This window comes from Symphalangus syndactylus, chromosome 8, assembly GCF_028878055.3.
Source record: "Symphalangus syndactylus isolate Jambi chromosome 8, NHGRI_mSymSyn1-v2.1_pri, whole genome shotgun sequence".
Lineage (NCBI taxonomy): Eukaryota > Metazoa > Chordata > Mammalia > Primates > Hylobatidae > Symphalangus > Symphalangus syndactylus.
Window position 1 is genome coordinate 89776320 of NC_072430.2, and position 25823 is coordinate 89802142.

At 33.7% G+C, this 25823-nt stretch overlaps 1 long non-coding RNA gene across 1 annotated transcript in view; it reads right to left on the reverse strand.

Annotated features, from left to right (window-relative positions):
- LOC129488145 (uncharacterized) overlaps positions 1-25823 on the reverse strand; it is a 521486-nt gene that overhangs the window by 169354 nt on the left and 326309 nt on the right. The window lies entirely within an intron of this gene.

A 25823-nucleotide genomic window follows, 5' to 3' on the forward strand; every position in this document is an offset into this window, starting at 1 on the left:
AATCCAGAACTCATTCTCCTTTCTCCTAGGCTCTGCAAAAATAAGAATTTTAACCATCTCACAAGTAACAATGAAAGAAGAAAATCTGTTATCATTGTTTGGTTGTTAAAATTTTCCTTCTTAATTAATAAGCAAAAGCAGGATAAAAAATAACTCCTTAAGAAAAAGTAAAAAGTGTTGTATGGAAAAGTACTTCTAATGCCCATAAGACAGCAGAGAACAATTTAGATAATTAAAAAACAATAAAAGAAAGCTATTTATTTAGACTAAAAATACAGTCTAAGTGTAGACAGGGTCAGTATTTTTTATTTAAATATATAATGTGATAAAAGGGTCTTTGCCAAAGGATCTTTGTACACCAAAAGGCTCACCTTTGTAATTCCAGTCATCAGAATTCTTTGAACTGTAACTGCTGCTAACCTGATCCTGGAATTTGAAGTGAATAAGGTTATACCTTCTTTATAAATTATGGTATCTGGATTTTGATCCATTATTTCTAATTAGACAAAGGTAAATAACGTTTTTCTCTTATTCCTTTGATGCCGGGATAGTGTTATGTTCTATTTTCTTCAGTATTATAGGCCTACAAAATAACAATGCAAGTGAATAGTGCTTTTATTGCCCCAGACTTCGCTTGTGTCTTCTTTCTGTGTTGGCCAAGCTACTTAGAATTTAAAAAGAACAAAGAAGTATGGGTGGCTTACAGTAATAGGATTAAAATATGTTAATTACAAGTAGGAATGAATGTCAAGAGAAATTATTTGCAGTAGTCTCATTTTTCAGGTTGATAGATTTCTTAACTTCCCTTAGGACTGCAAACATTATATGAGTGATGTGCCCATATGTTTGTTTCTTATAAACTTATTTTTTGTTAAGGAGATTCATGCGTTCATATAGTTTTTATAACATTTATTATGGTTCCAGTTTTAGAGAATCTCTCAAAGGAAGCTATGCAATAAAATTGTCCATTACAAATACTTCATTAAACCTTTTTATTTTATGATTTATGATACTATTAAAAAGATATGTCAAATGTATATTTAAAAATAATTGTTCTAAATATTAATTTTTAGTTATTAAATCTCATACCTTTTATTTTTGCATATATCTTTAATAGCGGTGTAATCAAAGTGCATGTATGATATGTTTGCTATTTTTTGCATAGATTTAGACTTCTTCTAAAAATGTTTTAAATTGTGGCATAATTTGGTTATTTAATGAGCGCTTAGTTGTTCATTGGTTCTTGTCCAAAAAGGAGTATTTCTTTTGTGAGTCTGTATATTTATTTTCCTCCTATTCAGGTATCAGAGGAGCCCCATTTATTGTAATAATAAAAGATGACATATGTAAGTATTAATAAAATGGGCACTTAGTCATTATCATAAATTCATGCTCATGCATGGACTTTCGATATGCTTGTGCTCAGATTTTTTTTTTTGCCAAAAGTGGAAAATAAAAGTGTACATTGGGTACTCACTATATTTGACAAACTAACTTTTGGGGGAGAAAGAGAGAGAGATGACCAGGACCCATTCCAACAGAAGCTTATAAGTCTAGTCAGGGTACAAAGAATACACAATTAATTTAATACAGTGTAAAAAATATATTGACTAGTATTTTTACTCATAGTTATCCTTGAAGAAAATTCAACAAATTATATATTTCTTGTACATAAATAGGGAGGGAAGATGGATTAGTATGAGATGAGATTGGAGAATCAAACCATAGAAGGACAAGCTCAGGATATGCTAGCATCTTATCATTTATTCTGTAGGAGATGAAAAGTATGTAAGTTATGATAATAAGAGAAAGATTGCATTTGTTTATGTCACTCTCTTCACAAAGTTTGCATTATTTTACTAATACATAATATAGTACAATCATAAAATATGTATACACTTTATAAAAATATAGAGTGTCAGAAGCTTAATATATTTTTACCAGTAAGGTGAAGATTGAACATGAAGGTGTGCAATTAATTAAGTTTGGAGACTACATTGATTTAGAGGAAGAATTTGAGAAATAGAGATGAAAGAAGGCAGTTAGGAGGGTATGGCAAGAATCTGGAGATAATTACAAACTAAACTAAAAGAAAAACAAAGAACAATCTCCAGTTGAGTCATCTTGTAGGTCATCCTACGAGGCCTTGGACTCCAGGATCTGTCCTGGATGGCCCCAGCTATGATACAACTTATGACATCTGGTGATTGAACATCATGTCAAGGCACCTCTGCATTCATGCATTAAACATCATTACAGCTCTCCATGACTTTAGGTTATTTAGACAATGCATTTTGTGTTTTGCTTTCTCCAAGTCTGTCAGTCCACATAGAGACACTATTTTTGCTGCTTTTCTGTGCCCTATGGGCCGAAATCTGGAGAACTGCCTAGCCCTTTGTTCCTATCAAGTTCATAATGTTGCCACAAGGTTGCAGACAGTAAGCAGGAACAAGTTCTCTCTTCTTATATGTAGATATCTATTTGAAGGTTTTTGTCACTTCCCAGGTTTTGGTCTGAGAGGAATGAGGGTGAGGTTATCTAAGGGGAGCTCTCTTTAGTACAAGGATGAAAGATGGGTAGAGAAGGAATTGTCAACTGGCAGAGAAAAAGAAAGAGAAAGTAATAAAGAAAAAAATAAAGCATCTAGTGCTCATTTTCAGGAACTCACAATTTCTTAAGTTGGATTCCAATTTCAACTTTAGAAAAACCTGTGACATGTGTGACCTGTGGCCTGTGGCAGTTGTGTCATTGCAGCAACCATAATCGTACAACAAATGAACTTTTAGCCTTTCCATAAACCTTTATGGAGAAATGAAAGTATTCACTCTAATTTGATACACAAAGATAATGCTGAACTGTCCAATAACCCAATGAAATCAGAGTCCATCACAAATTTCTCCATCATTGGAAGATTGAACTTGTCAAAAATATTTCAATAGGTCACAGGGTCCATAATGTATCCATGATAGAACCAATTGTTTTATTTCTCAATTTTTCTTTCCTGGTAGTGGTGTTTTGAGAATTTCAACAAGTCATTTGGACTTTGACCATGAGGCCAAAGATATCAAAAGTGTTGTTATTTTTTTTTCTGAGTTGCAGATAGTGCATTGGCATTTATATGTTTTAAAATAGAGCTCATCTTGTGATGCATATTTTCTATGAAGTAACAGCCGTAAATCAAAGTGCAGTAAATCAAAGTGCAGTAAAGAAGAGTAGGTTTATTTGGTTGGTGGTAGTAAACCTATAGCTTTGAGAAAATATTTTTAAAGTCTATCAGTTACTAATCATTTTCAAAATTGCTTCACACTATAATAATTTGACCAAGATTAATTATTAATATTAAATTCTTTCTAAAAAATGAAGGAAAGTAGAATGGGAAAAATACATTTTTAAATTACATTTTTAAGATATTTCCAATATTTATTATATCCTAAGACAGAAATACCATTAGAGCAGGGCTTTGGAAACATAATAGTTTATAATTCTCAATCTCTTTTGAAATTTATGCAAAATCAACAATATAATAACTAGGGATTAGCTAGTAAGCTATTTGTTGATTTAACAAATATTTATTGAATGATATTGCGTATTAGGCTCTGTTTTCTTGTGCTAAAATACTGCAGCAAATATAGTAGATAAAGCTCTGCCCTCAGTTGTTTAGACAGACAATGATTTGATCAGAGAGTGGGATGTTAAACTTTCAAGTTAAAGCTAACGTGAATCAACTGCCTACAATGGGCAGGTTGAAATCATAGGCGCACTCAACCACATACACGATAATGATATAAAGCATAATTATTCCAAATTTACAATTGAAGAAACTGAGGTACAAGTAGATTTAAAATATTATGAGATTTGTATGTAACTGAGTCAGAGTTGAAAGCTCTTTCTTTCTCTAAGGCTCATGCTCCTACTCTTACATGATCCTCATGCCTCTATGCTCCAAAATTATGATTTTCTTTAAAAAAGTTAGCTGCCTATTGGATGTGGCAGCTATTTCTGTGTTGTTTCCAGGTGGAGGCCTTTGTAAGTGGCCTGTAAAACAAATAAAACTGGTTAGCGTTTTTCAGCAGCTATTAGAATTGTCTGTGCAAGATGTTTGGCTAAAAAATACCCTAAATTGCAAGAAATGAAACTTCTTTCTCATTTTGGTCTTTCATTTACACTAAACAACACTCTTATCTGGATGCCAGAAAGAAAACAGGCTAAAAAAATAATAGACTGACCCACTGGAATGTCATTTGTTTTATCAAAGAAGTTATACAGGTGTACCTCCATGATCAAACTACATCACGTCTTAGAATGAGAGTTTGATCAACTACCAGAGTGAATGGTCCCTGGTAAAAACTAAAACTATCTCCTACAACAAAGCATTGTAAGTGACTTTAATAACCTACTTTATGGAATATTAGTAGATACCTGATTCTATTCTATGCAGCATACAAAGAAAAGAAAGTTTAACTTCTTTCCTTTTCTTAAATCTCTTTATGAGTCAGAGTTTATAAAAATGAGAAAAACATTGCTAACAAAATATGAACACAAGTGATACTGATTGTAGATGAGCGGTGATGACTGAAATACAATTCAGATCTTGTATTCACTGTATGGAATATTGCAATGTAACAGCCAGAACAGCATATGGAATTTGTACTAAATCAATGACATACAAAGGTAAGTAAATTCAGTAGTTCTATATGATGGCCAAGTTCACCAATAAATAATCTAACCTAATAATAACTAGGTTAAGAAAGCAAATAAACAATGAAAAAAACCAACCTACCCTGAATACATATGCTATCACCTTCTACCTGCTGCATTTTATAGCAAACAGTCATAGAAAATATGTTTAGAAAAAGCCTGTTAAAAATAACATTTGAATGGTAAGAAAAAAGAAGTAAATATAATAGATTTCAATTTACCTAAACTCAATCTCATTTTTGGATTTCTAAAAAATGGGCTGGACTGCAGGATAGACATATGGAATGTCTAGGTCTTATGGAAATTGAAGACTATATACAATGAGAAGAGCTTCATTTTGACTAAATTTACCTTTTTAAACAGAAAGGAAATATACTCTTCCATAGTGATTTATTTAGTTTGCCTAGTCCAGGAATAATTGTATATCTACCAAACGGAAAGAAGAGGAAAAGCAGTGCATTAATTTCACATATCTGTTTATTGTAGACTTTAACTGTGTTACAAGACCTTTCAAATCTCGAATAGAGTGAGACAAATAAAACAAGGGTGCTGGGTTCATTAACATTTAATGAATAACAAATTAGCTTGCCTGGGCTAGTAATCTGAAATAGTCTTTCTCCTGAGTTTTCATTTATGTTATCTTCTTTCATGCAAATTAAGGAACTACACAAACACAATTAGATGTGGCAGCTATATCTGTAGCAAGTAACGGGAAATGCGCTTTACAAAATGAATTATATAACAACAATCAAACACTGCACTTCAAGCACATTTTAGACTTCTTTTCATCATCTCCTGTAAGTTAGAGGATAAGGTAATATAAAGTAAATGTTTTTAAGAAAATGAATTTAGTTGTTTTCCCCATTCTATTTTCTCTTATGAATAGTTGATTTCATGAAGTCTTGGGGGAGTAGCACTTTTGAGCATTTCTGCTGAATCCAAAGTTGTACTCACCTAGAATCTACAACTCCCACCAAGCACAGCCCAGTAAGCACAACTGTATGGTTCCCACTTGCCCACATGATTTGTCTTTATGCCCTTGGCAACAAAAGTTGGGCTCCTGGCCAGGCACGGTGGTTCACGCTTGTAATCCCAGCACTTTGGGAGGCCGAGGCGGGCGGATCACGAGGTCAGGAGATCGAGACCACGGTGAAACCCCATCTCTACTAAAAATAAAAAAAAATTAGCCAGGCGTGGTGGCGGGCGCCTGTAGTCCCAGCTATTCAGAGAGGCAGAGGCAGGAGAATGGCGTGAACCCGGGAGGCGGAGCTTGCAGTGAGCCGAGATTGCACCACTGCACTCCAGCCTGGGCGACAGAGCAAGACTCCATCTCCAAAGAAAAAAAAAAAAAGTTGGGCTCTTTAAACAAAAATAAAACTTGTTTCAGTTGTTCAGCAATACACTTTTCAGACATAAATAAAAAGCGGCTGCATCATGGCACAACTGGCTCCAGGTGAAACTGTAAAGTAAGCAAAACTTGTCTACAGCTGTTGTAATATTGTTTCACTTCTGTAAAAATGTTCCAGGCATTAAATTTACTTTACTTGAACATTGACTCATTTTGCATATGTTAAATAATTTAATTCTCTCCATAACTTTATGAAATAAGATTAGCTAAACCAGAACTTTTAATTCAGAAAAGTATGTGGTAACCTATTGCACAGACAGTAAATGATAGACTCAGTGCTTAAACACAAATCTGAGTAACTCCAAAAGTTGTGTTCTTGCCTCTTTATCACACTGCCTGCCGGGAAACTGGGCTTTTCACAAGGTTTTGGACGTGGTAATTTGTAGTGCGGCTCACCTCCTGGGTCCAGTTCTTTAACTAGGTTAATATTATTGGCCCTACTTGTGTCTCTCCTCGTTTAAACCTAGAAGACCTATGTCAGCCAACATTAAAACCTACTTTGATGTACTGTAATTGCTGATCTTTAAGCAGCTTCTATAAGTAGGGGGTTATTTTAGCATCAAAGGGCATGGTTTCTGTGCTAAAGTAGTTTGGAATCTAGAGGGGTAACATATAGATGAAGAACTTCTGGAGAGTGTTATTAAGATGAAGGTAAAGGTATTTGGGGAAGGCTGTGGAAGGAAAGTCTAATCCTTTCTGCAGGTTTCTGCCAATGTCCAGGGAAAAAGTCTACTCATGGTCATCTCTGGCTCCAATGCCATGATTATTTCTTTGTTCAGCACCTTGACATTATTTTTTTCAATAACACAAATACAAAACCCAGCTTTTTTTCTTTATGTAACTACACACAATAAAATACAACTGCCATCCTAATCCTGAATGTGTAACATTATAACTAAGAGAAGAGTTAACTCAAAACAAAATGAGCAATGTTAATCAAGTATTACACATTTTTGTTCTTAAAGATTCGTCAACCACTGTTCACTGTGTCCTTACTATACCCCACTCTGTCTTCTTTCCCTCTCTTCTTTCTTTAATTTTCCCCCAACATCCCTTTTTTCCTGTCTGTCATGCCAATTTGAAATCTGGTGAGCAGGCCAAGATGGGAGGATCACCTGAGCCCAGGAGTTGGAGAGCAGCCTGGGTGACATAGGGAGACCCCATCTTTACAAAGATTAATTTTAAAATATTAGCCAGACAAAGTTGTGCACGTAGTCCCAGCTGCTCAAGAAGCTGAAGTGGGAGGATGGCTTGAGCCCAGGAACTCAAGGCTGCAGTGAGGAGGTGATATCCTGCCACTGCACTGTCGCCTGGGTGACAGAGCAAGACCCTAACCCTGAAAAAAAAGAAAAAAAGAAAGAAAAGAAATCCAACAAGCTAGTTTAGTGTGTTTGTGTGTGTATCTTCCGGCAGGACATTATATCATCATATTCTCCTAAACACAAGCTCTTTCTCCCTAATAGAAACTTTGATGATAGCTCTTGAAGCTACATAAGTAGGTAAGATCTCTCTAAGAAGAATATATATAAAAAAGAAGACAAACAGCAAATTTATAGGAGTGGCCCATGTATGACAGAAAAGGATAAAAATGAGCTTATAAACATTGGTGAGCTTCACAGAGCCAAAGAAAAAGAAAAATTTTCAGGGAAGAAGACTGAGTAAACAGTGTCAACTGCAAGAGAGATGAAGGGCAAGAGGGAAAACAAGATGTTGCCTCTGGCAATGTGACAGGTATAGTTATTGCTGACTTCAGCATAAACAGTTTCAATATCATATGTAATGCTGACCCACTGTTATATAGATTTATCCTAAAGATAAGTACTGTTCACAGTGAAAGAGTTTTTGTTTGTTTGTATGTTTTAAGCTCAGGTTAAAATAAAACAGAGCTTGGATAATATCTTAGGTTAAGCACATTACTATTATTATTATTAATTATTATTTGAGACCAAGTCTCACTCTATCACCCAGGCTGGAGTGCAGTGGCATCATCTTTGCTCACTGCAACCTCTGCCTCCCAGGTTCAAGGGATTCTCCAGCCTCACCCTCCCAAGTAGCTGGGACTATAGTCATGTGCCACCATGCCTGGCTAAGTTTTGTATTTTTAGTAGAGACAGGGTTTCACCATGTTGGCTAGGCTGGTCTCGAACTCCTGACCTCAGGTGGTCACCCACCTTGTCCTCCCAGAGTGCTGGGATTACAGGCCTGAGCCACTGCGACCAGCCTAGTATTTTTTTTTTTAAAGAACTCCAGGTAGATCTATAGCTTTCACAAGATAAGTGCACACACACAATCCCCTTTATCTTGAATAAAATGAATAATTTTATTCCTGCATACAATTTCAATTGTCATATTTTTTAGGATTTAAAAACTTCTTACTTATAATTGAAGCATGAAAAATGTAATACTCTAATCACAACAATTAATGAAAACAGAGGGCATTTATATATGTGAAAAATAAATTAGGAACATTATTCACAATATAAACATAACATTCTTGATTCATTATTATACCTCTTTACTCTTGAAATGATTATGGACGATGAAGACGTGGAGATAACAGAAGCTCTGAGAAGCTGTCTATATATATATATAGCCAAATAGACTAATAGAAACTTTTATAATAGCTCTTGAAGCTACATAAGTAGGTAAGGTCTCTCTAAGAAGAATATGAAAAAAAAAAAAAGAAGACAAACAACAAATTTACAGGAGTGGTCCATGTATGACAGAAAAGTCTAAAATATACATATATAGTCTCTCTATATACAGACTGTGTGCGTGTGTGTGTGTGTATATATTATATATATATATATATATAGCCAAATTTGGTAGCCATTTTTATTTGGCACATTGTCTATTCACATAGATTAATGTATATACCTTATTAAAATCCCTCCTTAATTCTTTATACATTTTTAAAATTTTACTTAATTTTTCCTTTTTCTCATTTTTATTTTCCTAAGTTAATCAAGTAGCTAATTAACTTTTTCCCTCTTTTGTTAAAATGAACTGCTGTTTCATGTATTTTAATTTTATTTCCAATGTCCTTCCCTTTCCTAGTACTTATAATCTAATACATTTCTCTTCCTTCATATTTTTTTCAATCCCTATCCCCCTGTATTAGTTCGTTAGAGATGCCAAAACAAAGTTATGTAGACAGGGTGGCTGAAACAATATAAATTCATTCTCTCACATTTCTGGAGGCTGGAAGTCCATGATCAAGGTGCCAACACGGTTGATTCCTCCTGAGGCCTTTCTCCTTGGCTTGAAGAGGGCTGCTTTTTCATGTCTTCCTGTAGCCTTTTCCCTGTATAAGTGCATTCCTGGTGTCTCTTTTTCTTTTTAGGACATCAGGCCTATTGGATTAGGACCCCCAGCCTTATCACCTCATTTAACCCTAATTACTACCTTAAAGTTTCTATCTCCAAATAAAGTCATATAATGGCGTCAAGTTATGCGATTTGGGGTACACAATTTAATCCATAACATCTTATATATTCTATCTGTGAGATCGTCGCAATATTTTTACTTCTGCTATCTCTTACCCTGACTCTGGGGGTAAACTTTGAAATACATTAATTATCCACTTACTTTTACTTCACTTTTGATGAAGTGGCTTAATCCTTTAAAATATCTTTTTGTTTAAGAATCCCTTCTATTTCAAGAATACTTAGCCTTCAACTTTGGCAGAGTCTGTTCAGTTACATATACATATTTGTATCTGCAAGGTTCACTGCTCAGTACTTCTCCTTTCACTTCAATTGCCCATCTTAAAGGCTTTTGTCTTTTGTTGTTTGGTTAAACCTTTTCTTAGAGTACCTTTTTTGGTTGGTGTAAATGGGAAATAGATTAACTGAAACCCTTTATCTAAGCAAACGTCTTCCATTCTAACCAGTGAATAATGATGTATATTTGTTAATAATCCTCACATTGATGTTTTATTCTCTGGGTAATCTCTACATGTCATTCTACTGTGTTCTGTTTTCTAGTGTGGCAAGATGACAAGCTCAGTGCTTTTATTTTTTCTTTTAATAGCTAACTTTATTTCTGTTTGAGGCCTTGTTCACAAAGTTTCTTTTTGTATAACAGTATATAGTTGCATTGTCAATGAGCAATTTGGGGAATTTCATTCCATTTGGCCTCCACAACATTTATTCATGTCTCAGTAATAACTCTTCTTTTCTTTAGATCATCTTCTAAAATTTTGAAAAATTATAAAATTTTTGAAGTTTTATAAAACAATGTGTTGATTTGGTGCTTTTGTTAGGCTGGTTGTATATACTAATCTCTTTAAGGGCTCTTGCTATTTTTCCAAAATAGCAGCTCCCAATATATCTATTTAATTAGAGACCTTTTCTGTTAGATGTGTTCAATATTCTCTAGGTCACTACTGAGTGCCTTTTTCTGTATCTGCTCATTGGGGTTTAATTTTAGTGGCTACTGTCCTTAAGGTGCAGAAGTTCACAGAGTGATTGAGGCTCAGTGGACTCTGCTCCTAGGATAGCATTATAGCTGTGGGGAGTTCCTCAGTGCCTACTAAATCACCAAGAGACTTCTTTGCTCTATGCTCTCCTCCCACCTTTCTAGCTGCAGGAAGTGAGATAACCCATCACATTTTTTGGCAAATACCCAAGCTTTTGGGAAGCAGGGAGAATGAATACATCTAAAGAAGCCACAGCTGACCTTTCCTAAAGTGTACAAGATCTCTCTGGTCCTAGGAGGATTTACTACTTTCCTGTCCTAGTCCTGTCAGTCTTCTACCCTGTTCTCCAGTCTCTTATCAGGATCAGAGGGGAAAGTATCCTGCAGCAGCTCTCTTGGTTATATTCCCCAGATTTGACCTGACTACTGGAGACAAGAGTGGAAGATGGCTGAAAGAGAATTTGGGGGAGGAAGGGCAGGTAGGACATATTTAGGTTGCTAGTTTCTAGAATCCCTATACTTTTTGAAATATCTAACTTTTACTATAACATCTACATGACTGCATTTATTATTAGCATATATTGAAATTAGGTTATTCATAATTGTTCATTTGTTTATGCTTCATTGTAGGCATTATTATTTCACAAGGAAAACACTGCATGTTAAATGATATTCTAGATATTCAGTATTACAAAAAAGAATATTATTGTTATGCTTGTTTCTCTTGTGTTTGGCCAAATGCCCACCAAATACCTGCTAACATAACTTGACAGAACCTTAATGAGGGTTCTCTCCTTTTCCTAGACCCCTGAACTTTGTCCCATCCTCGAGCTTGAGCACTGAAAGGTGGAACAATGCCCTATTCACAGGCTCTGCTGAGAATCAGCTGACTGGAAAAAAAATTCTCTTCAGTTCCTTTATCATGCCACCTGCTACCCCACTTCTCGATATGTAGTTCTTTCCTGTCTTGTAATTACTTATTTCCATAAAAGAGGTAAGTCCTTTTCTCCTTTACTTGGAGACACTTTGGGTTATTATGGTTACAGCATTCTCCCTTTGTAATAGTCTTTTATATGGTGTCTTAGCTTATATAAGTCTAGACTTCTTTTTATTTTGATATATTAAAATTGTTTATATGCTGAGTTGACCTTGAATAAAGTTAGGAGAAACACTTTTGAGGAAATAAAAGATAGTTGTGTTGCAGATATTTCATTACTACACTGAAATCTTTAATTTAAAAAGATGAAGAATTTTAGAATGTAAACTAACATTTTAATGTTGACAAAAAGCAGCTAAATAATTCAACTATTATTGAGTATCTACAGTGAGACAGAAAATGTATTTTATGCTTCCAAATACTTTATCACTTTCAGGTTTCCCATTAACTGTATGAAATCTTAGCCCATTTTCTCTAAGAAGAAAATGAAGCTCGGAGATACAGTCATAATATGGTTTGACCAAGGTCATACAGCTAGCAGTAATGTGGACAGTTGCCATTTGAATGCAAGTCTCAGGATGACAAGCCAAATGCTGTTTACACACAACAGCTGCAGCACAAAATGTGTATACCAATTGCTTATAAAAGGGGAGGGGTGAGCTGCTTTGTATAATATTGAAAGTTGAACACTTTCAAAGTCATCTGGGGATCTACAGGCTTAGAGAATGCTGTCATTAAATGAACAAACAAAATACATTAAGAACACTGAGGCAAGTTTTTCTCCACATACAAAAGATGACCCTATTTATGTATATTTTGCAGTTTTTCCATTTGCTGGTGGTATTTAAGAGAACCGAGAATCCTATTTTAAGCCTGTGAGGTATTTTGGAAGTTTGCCACAGAAGTATTCTTCCTTTACTTGCGATGATTTTTGCTTTATATCCTGCTGTTATTTGAAAAAAATTATGAAATATTTCAAGTGTTTTTAAAACTGATGCTGGTTACATCTGATTCTTACTCAAAACTAATTTGTGTAGAAATCAAGGGACTAAAGAAAACCGTTTGTGTGTATGTTAACACCTCTTGGTGTTCTTAAGTCTTCCCTACATTATAAAAGAAGCAATAAATTATTTAGATCTAGTCAACAAAAGGAGTAATCATTTATCTTGACAAGATTCTAAATAGGTAGTCTTACATTTCAAGCACAAGAGGAAATGATGCGATCAAGAGACACAGAAAACAAGATATGTATGAAGCCACTGCCAACGTAACATGGCATACTCTTTCTCAGTGAACTTGCTTTAATAAGTAAAAGGAGTATACTCTAAAATAAAAATAGAGTTCTTAATCATTTATCTTGACAAGATTCTAAATAGGTAGTCTTACATTTCAAGGTCATGGGTAATGTGGCACAATGAGGCAATTTCTCCAGTCTGTGTTAGACTGAGAGGTAACCAACACAGCTAGAATACAGGCCTTGGACTTTGGATCTGTTGCAGTGATCAAGTTCAGTTCAAAGAAAAAAAAAAAATAGCTTCACAAAGACCACTTGTTGAGTAGTATATTAGAATAATAAAATTATCTCTCTATTTCTTTCCTCCTCTTTCATTCTTTTTATTAATACTTTATCATTTCTGGTTTGTTTTTAGTAATGTGCACATTCTATTTAAAACTTAGTTTTACATACGACAGCCTTATTTTGAGGAAACATGATATGGAAATTTTCAAGTGCTAAGGCCCAAGTATTTTCATTGGCTGCACATTTCAATAAATTGATTCTGTGATATATTTAAGTAGAATACTATTTAGTCTTAGAGACTATATCTCTCCTAAGAGGATTCAATTGTTTTCATATTTCTACCCATTTACCATTTCATTGTGTCTTATTCATATTTTTATTTTATTTCAGTTTTAATGTTTTCCTTGAGTCATGTTAGGATGGCATCCTAAACCCAAGCAAGGTTCTCCGTCATAGATGTCCTTCCACAATTGCATTAGTGTCTTCTCAGTGTCTTCCTTAGTTGCAGCAATAGCCTGGTTAAAAATCTTCCTCAGGTAGTAATCTTTAAAAGCTGCTATAGCTTATTAATTCATTGGTTGGGGTTGGATCAAAGTGGTTTCTCCCTCCAAACACCATTTTGAAGTTGGGATGAAGATTACCAATACAAGGAGGATGTTCAGGTGCATTATCAACAACAAGCAAAATATTGAAAGCTGTGTTATTCTCCAAGGAATACTTTTCCATTTTGCTGGCATAGCAATTCAAGAGGGCATCTTAGAAGAGGAGCTGGCTCTCCTATGTCTTCTTGTTGCTCCTGTGGTAAACTGGCAGTGAGTGCCTACTGATATGCTGGAAGGCCTGCTTTTTTTGTTTTGTTTTGTTTTGTTTTGTTTTTTACTGTGCCAAATCATAAAGGGCTTCAATTTACAGACAGCATCATTGCTCCCCAAATAAGACTGTTATTTTGTCCTTAAAAGCCCTGAAACCTGGCATTGATTTGGCCTTCTTATAAATGAAAGTCTTTTCAGTCATCCACTTCCTGAACAGAGAATTTTCATTCACATTGAAGATCTGGCAGGTAATTTTCCTCCACAATCAGTTTATCTAGTTTCCAAACATTCCTTACCTGCCTTCACATTTGAACTCACAGACTCACCACTCACTTTCAAATTATGTAATTAATAACAATTCTTGAATTGTTTAAACCACCCAGAGCTAAGAATAAATTCAATATCATAGGTGAGTTCAGCTTTTTCTTTCAACATCGCAAAGAACCTTTTTGCTTTGGCTGTGATTGTAATCGTGCTGAGAGAGATACACTTCTGTGTCTAGTCTTCAATCCAGGTGATTAGAAGTTTCTCCATATCTGATATAGACCCTTCTCAAATTGTTGTTACTTTCATTGCCTTCAATAAAACAGATCCTTCAACAGCTTCTGTCATTTTGTTCTTGCTCTTCATTTTAGCCATTGTGGAAAGGGATGTGCCTGACTTGTGTGTAATAATCATCACTGATTTTTTCACCTTTGTAGTTCTTAATCACCTTTTATTTTCAGGTCAATCACTCAATTGGGCCTCTTACTGGCAACATTAGCAGTGAGTTTTGTATGCTGGGAAGCCATGATAAACAAAACTACATGAGATTAAATCAAGCACAAGAGGAAATGATGCGATCAAGAGACACAGAAAACAAGATATGTATGAAGCCACTGCCAACGTAACATGGCATACTCTTTCTCAGTGAACTTGCTTTAATAAGTAAAAGGAGTATACTCTAAAATAAAAATAAAAAATATAGTATAGTAAATATGTATACCAGTAACATAGCCATTTATTATCCTTATCATTATCAAGCATTATGTATTTTACATAACAATATATGCTTATATTTTCATATAACTGGCAGTACAGTAGATTTATTTACACGAGCATCACCACAAACACATTAGTAATGCATTGAGCTATGACATTGAACTACCATGTCATCAGAACATAGGAGTTTTTTTAGCTTCATTATAATCTTACGGGACCACCGCTATATATGAAGTATTTTGTTGAACAAAATGTCATTATGCAGTGCGTGACTGTATATATCCTACTGATGCTAACTCCAGAGAATCTTGACTAATACAGTGCATTTCTGTTCAAAATCCTCCTTAAAGCATATTCATGGTTTCCCCCTCCCCTCCAAATCTGATTTACAAAAAATGTTAAGATCTGGGCTGTAATCGCTTCTCCAACCTTTTTATTGGCCATCCTTCCTTTGCTCGGTATACTCTAATTTTACTGATTATTTATAATTCTCTGTTTTCCTCATGGTGTTGTTTACCTGTGGTCTATCTCTAAACTGTCTTCTCTCCATACCTTTCCTACCTATTTTTTAGATCTCAGTGTGCATATTACTGTCTTTAGAAAGACATTCCAGAGTATATATAGATCCCTCAAAATAATTGCTATATATCTGTACATTATGTTACAAGCTTCTTCCCCAACTCCCCTTTTCCTCAACTCTTGCAATTCTATAAGGGCAAAACCCCTGCTTTTCTTGATCACTTCAATGTTTACAACTGAAAAGATTATTCTTTGAATGCTTCTAAGTCCTTTGGAAAATGAATTCCACATTTTACTATATGTAATGTCAGTTAAAGTGATTAACAAACCTTTGTGTGAAAATAACTGGGTAAATGTCTGGGACGTCACTTACTTATGGTGTAAAATTTCACAAGTCATATAAATGTCACAGGATTCTATTTACTTATCAAAAGAGATGAAAATATCTATCTCAGAGATATTGTTTGAAATATTTAATTTGTTAATTTTTGTACATGTGTAATATATAAATTTACAGTATATGTAAATATATGTATGCAGAAATATAAAAGTGAGCTAGCTTACTCCTTTTTTTCTTGATATTTACATGCATTTTTTCCTTTTAGACAATTTCTATATTTTGGATTAATAACTCCTAAATATCTCTTTTAAACCCTGAGATATTTTCAATGAAACTCCTCAATTCTCAAACTTTTTCTTTAAAAGATCCTTCTATTTTCATAAATATTATTGAGGACCATAAAAGTATTTCGGGGTGTGAGGAGAGAAATAACTAATGGGTACTGGGCTTAATATCTAAGTGATGAAATAATGTGTACAACAAACCCCCATGACACAAATTTACCTATGTAACAAACCTGCATTTGTACCCCTGCACTTAAAATAAAAGTCAAAAAAGTATTTCATTTGTGTGGTCTATATTTATTAATATGTAGTGTATTGGAAATATACATTAAACAGTTTAAAAGTATTTACTAATAGTTCATTCAAAAACTAGACTTAGTCTTGAACCATACGTTTATGTAAATAGCATTTTAAGAAAATAACTACCATGTGAAAAATAAAGAGGGGCTTTTTAATTTTTTTGAAAACTTTTTAAATATCTGGACTTGTGAAAGAAAGCTGGAACTTCTATCTGCTCTGCATTCAATCTTTTGCAAATGCATCATTTCATTTAAAATATATCAAGAAAAACAGCCTTTAGCAGATAGATAGTAGGGTTAAAGATGAGTATTTTCAATAGACTTTTCAGATTATGTGGATATAATTCTTTGATACTACTCCAAAATTAACAAGCATTGATTTCTTTGAGAGGCATTTTAAATGAGATATCCATATCCATATTAATATTACATTAAAATCCATTGATCTGTCTTGCAATTTGAATGGCCCCTTTTCTCATGCATGGTTTTGAAACATTATGCACTGGGCACTTGGGAAATATTGGTTCACTGAATAATAAAAATTTTCCAATTATTAACATATTTTATTACACAAGATAAAACATTACATTCATTAATATCACTACTATTCCCTTCAGTAGAGTCTCTTTAAGTACTGGGAACCTGTGAATGCCATAGTAGTGAATATGTTTTCTAAAATTTTAGTTTTAGCTTAAAAGCTTACATTTTATCTTTGGCAAAACAGCTTCATTTTTTAAATGACAGTCTCACTTCATGTGTGTTTGAGATCTAAATAACCATGACTTTCCAAGTAAAAATGATGTTCATTAAAAAAAAAAAACTTGTTTAGCTCATAACTCAACAATCAAATACATTCTTCTCCTAAAGACAACTACCATAGTTCTATATGAAGAAGCTGGCATCATTCATATCTTTCACTTTGTCTTTTAGACTATAAGGATCAGTATTTAATAAAATCAATTACTTTTATTGCTTTATCTAGAATGTTCTTAAGTAACACTGACATTTGAAAAATTGCTATGATGTGATAGCAAAAACTGCAATAATTATTAACAACTGGGATGTACAGAGCTTTTCACTTAATTGAATTTGTTGTAGGACTACTGCTGAATTTACAGGCAAATTTGAGCCAGTCTACAGTACTGTACTTAGCAGCATAATAGTTGGCAAAGTGTGTTAAGTAGAAAGCCCATGGAAGAAGATAAAGAATCAAATAAAATACTTGAAAAAGTGTCAACACAAAGAGAGGCAATAAGACAGAAAAAAACACAAATATTCAAAGCAAATGATCAATAATTATAGGTAGCATACTAATGTTGGAAGACCATTTAAAAGTAGAGCTGAAGAGATTGTCTATGTTACTAGCTAGAAGCAAGCAGCCACTTATGAAGCAGAGAAGGAATCAATGTTAGTTGCATTGATTCCAGTTTGCTGACACAAAGCAAGTGTGTGGAGATACAAAAGATTTAGAATGTTGAGCATGCTGGCAAGAACGTGTTAACAGTGTCGCACCATGGAATCTAGACTACATAAACCAAAAATAAAGCAATAAGAAGACTGGTGGGTGGAGGTAGAAGCACTGGTTTAATGAGAAAAAATCTTGTATCAAGGTTTATTAACTTTTATAAATTCAGTAAATAACCACATTAATAGGAGTGGAGGAATGAAGCAACATAAAGGGATAGTCTACAGGAGGTTTGCAGGGTGAATAAATGTTGTGGCTGAGCTGCTGGACAGGTAGGTCACTTAAATGTTACACTTTTCCAAAATAAAAACTTTACTTGGATTAGAGAGAAGAGCTATCAACTTAGTTCCAAAGCTATTCAATGCTAGTAAACATGGAGGGCAGAAAGCAAGCAGATAATATTTAAAAAAATAAAGACAAAGATATAAACAAACATAAGTATAAAATGAAGAGAAGTTTTTATATTTATATTAGAGGAATGTAAAGAGTTTGAAACCCATAGTGGGAAATAAGGAGTGTGCAGATACTTGTTCTGTAGCCTAGGAATTGGCGTCAGTGAACAAGATCTACGTGAGCATATTTATGAGAAAATGCTGTTCTTCTGGGAGAGCCAGGTTTGTTATGGGAAGAAAGGATATATATAAGAATATACATACATATATATATATATATATATAAACTATATATAGGAATATATATAACAATGAAAGTTGCTTTGTGAAGAAATTATTCATAGAGGTATTAACTTACAGAAGGCACAAAAAAATGAAATGTCATCTACAGACGAAGAAAAGGGGCATGTAGGAGAATACAGGAGCATACATAAAATTATGTGATAATATTGACTGGAATTGACTGGAGGAGTTCACATTTTGGAAAGTGGTTGATGTTTACAAGGATGAGTACGATCATGAATTTACCTGTCGCCAAGATGCATGCAGAGTCCAGAAAGTCAGGTGAGAGTAATGAGTGTTCCAACTGTAATACTGGTGAAAAATTTTTTGGAAGCTCTTGAAGAAAACAATTATAATGTGAAGTGACAAGGATAAACCTGTTCTTATATCATATTTCTAGGGGTTTGTCACATGAAATATACTAGTTCCAAGGAAACTCACTGTCCAGGGAATTAGTCACTTAAGTTCATAAGCAATAATAAACTCATGATAAAAAATTACTCAGATGCATTCTTGGTTCTGTTTTTCATCTCCTGGTCTCATTTATCTGGCTGTTGAATATGATTTCATATTCATGTGATAGTTTGGACTATCACTACAAACATGGTGTTAAAATGAGATGAGGGCATTAGCACATACATGTTAAAATGTATTGACTAGTGATTATTAAGCATGAATTACTGATTAATTCACAAATGGGCACACAGTTGGAATACTGGAAGAAGGAATCCATCAAAAGTGAGACAAAATTATCATTTCAGGGCTTAAAAATAATGTACTATTTGTAATCACTTTAATAAAACAAAAAATTTCACTGAGTTAAATAATGAAGTTAAATCTTTGGCCAAGTTAATAAAGTGACCTATAATAGTAGTTATGTAATATGACTGTTACCCAATAAATTATTAACTAAATATTTATCTGTAATTTTCAGAAATGCAGTATCAGCATCTAACAGTTTTTTTTAACACGAGTGCTTTCAGTGCTAAGTATATATTTCCCCCTTGCTTATACAACTATTGATAAATCATATAAATATTTTTAGAGGCATCTGTCCTCCAGGAATTATAAAATAATATTAGCATAGCATATGAAAGGTCTTAGAGCATTTTCCTCTATAGTCCTAAAAAATTTCTTGATTTCTTGTCTGTGCACTTCAAGCCATTGCCTATTGATAAATTAAGAGTTTATAATAAAAATTAAAATATGTATCTGTAAAAAATTCCCATGGAGTTTACATTTTCATTAACTATAACATAATATCATTTCTAAGGGACCTCAATAACACTAAATTTGACCACAAGCTTTCATAAGGAGAAGAAATAATTTTTTATGTAATGTTTCTTTTTATTTGAAACCCATTTAGTTATTGTTCAGAGTGAAAAACTAAGTCCTTATCACTAGGAAAATGGTTTCTGTAATCAGAATATGAATCAACAACATGGTTTACATATTTATAATATAGTCTGTGAGAATAATTTATACTTAATTTATACCCAGATGTCAGAATACTGTAAAATGTAAGAATGTAAATAATTTTTTAAAGTCAGCCTTTATTGTTATACATTCCACTTATTTCATTGTTCTTATGCCAGTTCCAGAACACGACATTTGACTCCTGGAGGGAGGACACATTATGAAATCAATGTGTTGTCTGAACAGTCACAATTTAACTTTATCAGAATATATTATTTTTACTATCACTACAGGTGATCAAAATTAAATTTCCTATGGGTATTTTTAACTGCCATATTAGAATATACAAGAGTAGTTTTCTGACAAGAGAGACTACAATAATGATGTCTGAATTTCATTTTGATTATGACAGATGTTTCTGAGACAAAAGAGGAATGCTAAATGAGTCTTTGGATATTATCATTATAATTTCACCTATTGCAATATTTGAAGTGTCTGTAGTGCAGATACAGAAAGAGAGAATACATATTCACTGCAAATATCTACATAGCTTATTATTGTACTATCTTTCTAAAATGTACTTTACCCCTTGCTGGCTTGATTAAGCTTCCTAGTTGGCGATAACAATAAAATAGCATGGGTAAATACACATTAACATTTTGGTGTCAATTATTTATCAATCAATGTGAGCTTATTTATTAATCAATATGAACTTATTAAATCCAATGTAAACAGTTATATTGTTTTTAATCAAGACATGGCTTTTAATCTATGATTTGGTGCAAATTTAGAAAGGCAACAACTTGGCTTTTACATTTCTCTGAAGTATTATACAGTAACTCCCCCTTATCTGAGGTTTTGCTTTCAATGGTTTCAGTTACCCGCATTCAACTGTTGTCAAAAAATAGATAAGTTTAGTACAACAAGATATTTTGAGAGAGACAAAGACCACATTTACATAACTTTTATTACAGTATATTGTTATAATTGTTCTATTTTATTAATATTGTTTTTAATTTCTTAATGTGTCTAATTTATAATTTAAACCTTATTATAGGTATTTATGTACAGGAAAAAAGAAAACATATTATATATATCGTTCAGCACTATCAATGGTTCCAGGCATCCACTGAGAGTCTTGGAACATATCTCTTGTAGATAAGGGGGACTGCTATCTTACAAAACTTGGCACTTTCTAAATGAAGTAGGTCTCAAATTTGGTTTAGTGTGAATTGTTTATCTTTCTTTCATCAAGAGTGCCTCTAATATAGTAATTTTCCAAATTTTAAAAATTATACAGTATTAAAATACCTTTTTAACATGATTCTAATTACATGAATCACCTTTGAAAACAGGTTCCAAGGTGTTTTAGGCCACAAGAAAAAAAGGAGATAAATCTAAAAAACAGCTGAAATTTTTATCCTTTTACCTCTATTACTGCTGTTGCTTTTATTTGATTTTTTTTGGGAGGAATTGTTCAGATGTTGCAGCCACAAATAAGACAGATGGCACAAAAATTGGTTCAAACAAGAAATGCAATGATGACTTAGTTTAAATGTAATACGTGTTGGTTATTCATCAAAATATATTTAAAAAGTACCTGGGTTACAAAAGCATTATCTTTCTAGAACATGTAGTAATAGGTATAGTATGACTAATACATTCATATGCAATTGTTATAGAGTACAATTTTTACATTTAAACTGCTCCCAGGTATAATAGCATACTTTTGTTACAGGCAAAATACTATTCATTCAAATGGTGTAATTCAACAATTTCCAGGGACCATCTAGACAATATGGCCCTATGCCTTAACAGCTTTCAGTTTCCAGTGAAGATCTAAAATATACTGCTAATTTCCATAGATATAAACCATTAAGGACACACATGAAATAAAACAAAGTTAGATTTATTCATTTGCTGCAGGACGAGAGAATACCTAGCCATGAAACTGGATGGTGCCTCTGCAAGGAGCTAAGATCGTCTTATTATAGGATGTGGCTTTAACTGAGTGATTCTCGGGAGAGATAAGGAAGCTGGAGTCTGTTGTGAACTGGGTGCTATCAGGAAGGGAGACAGTCTTCACAGTTTCCCTAAGCAGAAGCACGATCCTCTTAATAAACCCAAACCTCTAAACTATCACAATGTAAAAGTGCATAGACAGCATGCATTTAATTTCACACACTGGTGGTGTGGCTAAGGGTGATAGTGAGGGTTCCAATCCTATTTCTATCATTGACTACAAAACCTGTGCATTGTAACTATAGGGTGCATAGCCCTGTTTATATCAACTATAGGTTTAGTACATATACTACATTCTGGAAGACAGCACCCACAGGCTGTCATTCCTGAGTTGGCCACTTAGCCAAGGCCCTATTATTATACTATGAAGCTAGCTGCATCTGAATGATTCACTGTATGGAAATAGCAGTGGATTGTTTGTTCATATGCCTATTGTCACACCTTCTTTGTAATGAAACCAGACATCTCACTGAAGGATGTCATACTGGTTTAGTGGGCCATCTGTTAGCCTTCAGACAGTGGTACTGACAGAATCACTCTAGGAAGAAGACAAAACTATGTCTGAAATATTTATCAGTTGCAGTAAGGACAAATTGCAGCCCCATTAGGGTGGAAGGAGATCAAATATAGTCAAACTTCCACCCAATGGCTGGCTAGTTCAGAAAATTTCATTGTTCTAACCAATTCTTTAGTGTACAAGTGCTTTTTTTAATATTAAATTCAATCTCTAGAAAAATCATTATAATTTCCCTTAAATTATAGACAACTTGATTGTAGAAAAGTTTTTGCTTGTTTGTTCATTCTATAAATCCTCTTATTATGACTTATACAGACAATGCTTGATATGCTTGGACTTTCTGGTTTGTCCTGAACATCTCTTCTTATTAAATAACCAGTCATTTTATTCTAGGACAAAATTTACCATACAAGATTCTTTCTCATAGAAAATTATTTATCTTTAAGCTTTCTTACCAAAAAATACCTCTTTATTTCTAAAACTTTCTTTACATCTCTCTTATTTCCTGTTTACTTTTACCTTGTTTTATGCATAACTTTTAAATAAGCTTTGAATTAGAAAAAAAATCATTCAGTTTTTAAAAGAACACTTTTTTTACAATGTTTTCTTACAATATATTTTTATTAAAAAATACCCAAATAATGAAATACCAATTATTTAATTTAATATAACTTTAGATTCTAACTATGACAAGTTTGTCTACAAGTATTTACCCCATTATATTTGCCTAATTATTTTATTTTAATTGTTTACCTAGATTTATGAAAACTGTGATAGTCATAATTTAAAGTTACGAAGCTGCCATAACAGAGACAGTGAAAAAGATCTGACCTAACTGACTCCATCTTGCTTCTAACTTCCAAGCTGCCCTTTTTCATTCCTGGGAGTTGGCCCAACTAACTTTGGGAGGAACTTAGTTTATAGTTTACCTCTGAAACAAAGATGATAACAGTCCTTTCCCAAAACAAACCTCCTTCCTGCCTATGGACTAGAGGGCTTAAAGCCACAAGATTAGAAGTTACGGTAATTTTACTACCGTATCTATTGTCAGTAAACCAGTATCGATGTCTTATATGTTTAAAACCAGTCAAGATGTAGCTATTGTCAGTAAACCAGTATCAATGTCTCATATGTTTAAAATTACACAAGCAAATATCATTCTGTTTTGGGCTGGGTTTATAGTTTTATAACCCCTATGCCAAATTTTGACACTTGTAGTGTTTGGCAGGGATAAGTATAAAATTTCTTGATAAATAAATGCAAACTAAAATGTATGTTGGCAATTCTTAAGACATTTCTAATATTACTTCACCAATAGTTTTAAAGCTACCTTATTTAATAAAGATTTTACTTAAGACACATAGACTTAAAAAAGCATTTGACTAGTCTCCTTTTTTTCTGATAAAGTATTTAAGTGCTTTTATTTTTCTTTAAGCAAATTAATTAGAGCTCTTTTATATATTTTTAGTAGTTGTGTACACAACACATAAATACATAGACGTATTAGGCATATCGACAGAAGTACACCTTATAGATTTCTAAGATCCCCTTGTTTTTATTTTTCCTATCTTAGACTTGCAAACTCTTGATAACCTGTTTCGTTACCCTGGCAATTGTCAGCTAAATAGCTCTAACTCTGCATATTGGAGGAAACAACTCTTAGATGAAAAATCAGGTAGCAAAATATACATCTCAAGGTATGGAGAGAAAAAGTCAGGTGGTGCTAGAGGGAGATTAAAGGTGGATAAAAATAAAACATAAAATTATAGAAATCGATTATAAGATTGAATAAGGAGGCCAATTTTATTTAGATAGGGACTACCAATCTTTTAACTGCATCTCTGAGGTCTGTGCAGAGACCACCCTGAATCCTGAGTCTTCAAAAGGGGAGAATTATTATGAGGCTAGATCACATGATGCTTTTATAGTGCACTTAAATTTTTATTTTTAAACAAAGACATTTCTAAATGTCTAAATTATACTCTTCCTTAAAAACCCAAGAGTAGCCTCTTTTGCAATAGCTATTTTAGTCAAAAATTCAGGTAACACAGTACAAAAGGAAGCACTTTAAGAGCTGAGACAAACTTGTCTGTTTACACTGTTGGGATTCCATAAGGAAAAACAGAGGTTTCTCCCCAAAAGGGAGCCTGGCGCCTTCTCCATTTTCTTTAAGGAACCTCAGGCTGTCATAAACTATTTTAGGTCCCTCATGCATCAGAGGGTGCAAGAGAAAGGAGAGACAGCAGAAGTAAATGAAGAAAACAGAATTCATTTAACTGGAAGAAGAAACACTTTTGCTCAAAAAAAGACAAGGTCCTAGGAGAGAAAAAACAACAAACAACAACAAAAACATGAAGGTCTTTTAAATACAAACACACACAGGCACACACACACACACATCTTGGATGTTAGCTTTTAATTAAGCTGACTTTTAACCATTGATCTCCTTTAACAAAAAATCTTTTAAAATTTCATTACCTTATTTAAGCTAGGAAAAATTGCTGCTATTTCAGAAGTGTCAAGTATCAAACCATAAAGGACTTGACTTAGGAACTAAACCTAGGCAGTCATGGTGGAAAAAATGAAGGCAGAACCTTAGCTATGGAACTGCAGCATGGGGTGACTGCCATTGCTCTTTCAGTTTGGCCTGGCTAGCAGAAAGGTAGCCTTGTTATGTAAATAAAATAAAGCCCTTAAGGAGTCAAAATAAAAAAAATATTTTCCTTTTTTTGGCAATTTATCCACTTCAGAGGTCTTGTTTCCATAATTTGGAACTTTCCTTCATAATTATTCAAATCAGATAAAGTTGGTCAAACTAGATGGGAAAAAGACTAAAAGAACAATCAAAACAGAAACAAACGAACAACAACAACAACAACAAAAACAAGTTAAGCAAAACAAATAATCACATAACTGATAGGATTATTGAACTCTCTAATGCTAAGGAGAACTTAATACCAGCTGATTATTAATCTTCACTTTAGCCAAGATAAACTGCAATTCAGTAACTTACCTACAGATGGGTCTCAGGCTAAAGGCTGCTCTCTACCATCCTAGAAGCAGGAAAAAACTTCAAACTGTCTTCCCTGTTGGGAGTGAGTTCAAACTCCTTAAAGAAGTTACCTGCCTTTCATCATCAGGAAAGCAGGAAAAACTTGCCTTCATTGTGTTGGAAGCAAGTAAAACTCAAAAAAAACCAGAGTTGCACAGCAAAATAAACTTTAGATTTGGACCAAATTTTGGGAGATCAGGGATTCTCTGGAAGGGTTGTGTCTAGGCCTCAGCAAATTGTCCTATTGGTTTGAGCCATAAAGACAGCTGAAGCTGGTACCAGCACCTATAGAAGATTTGTCAAAGGTTAGCACCTCCACTCAGAATCCCTTCATGGTTATGAAAATGTGAACCCCAAATATCTGAGACGGATCTCAGTTAACTTAGAAAGATTATGTTACGAAAGTTGAGGACTCACGCCTGTGACACAGCCTCAGGAAGTCCTGACGACATGTGCCAAAG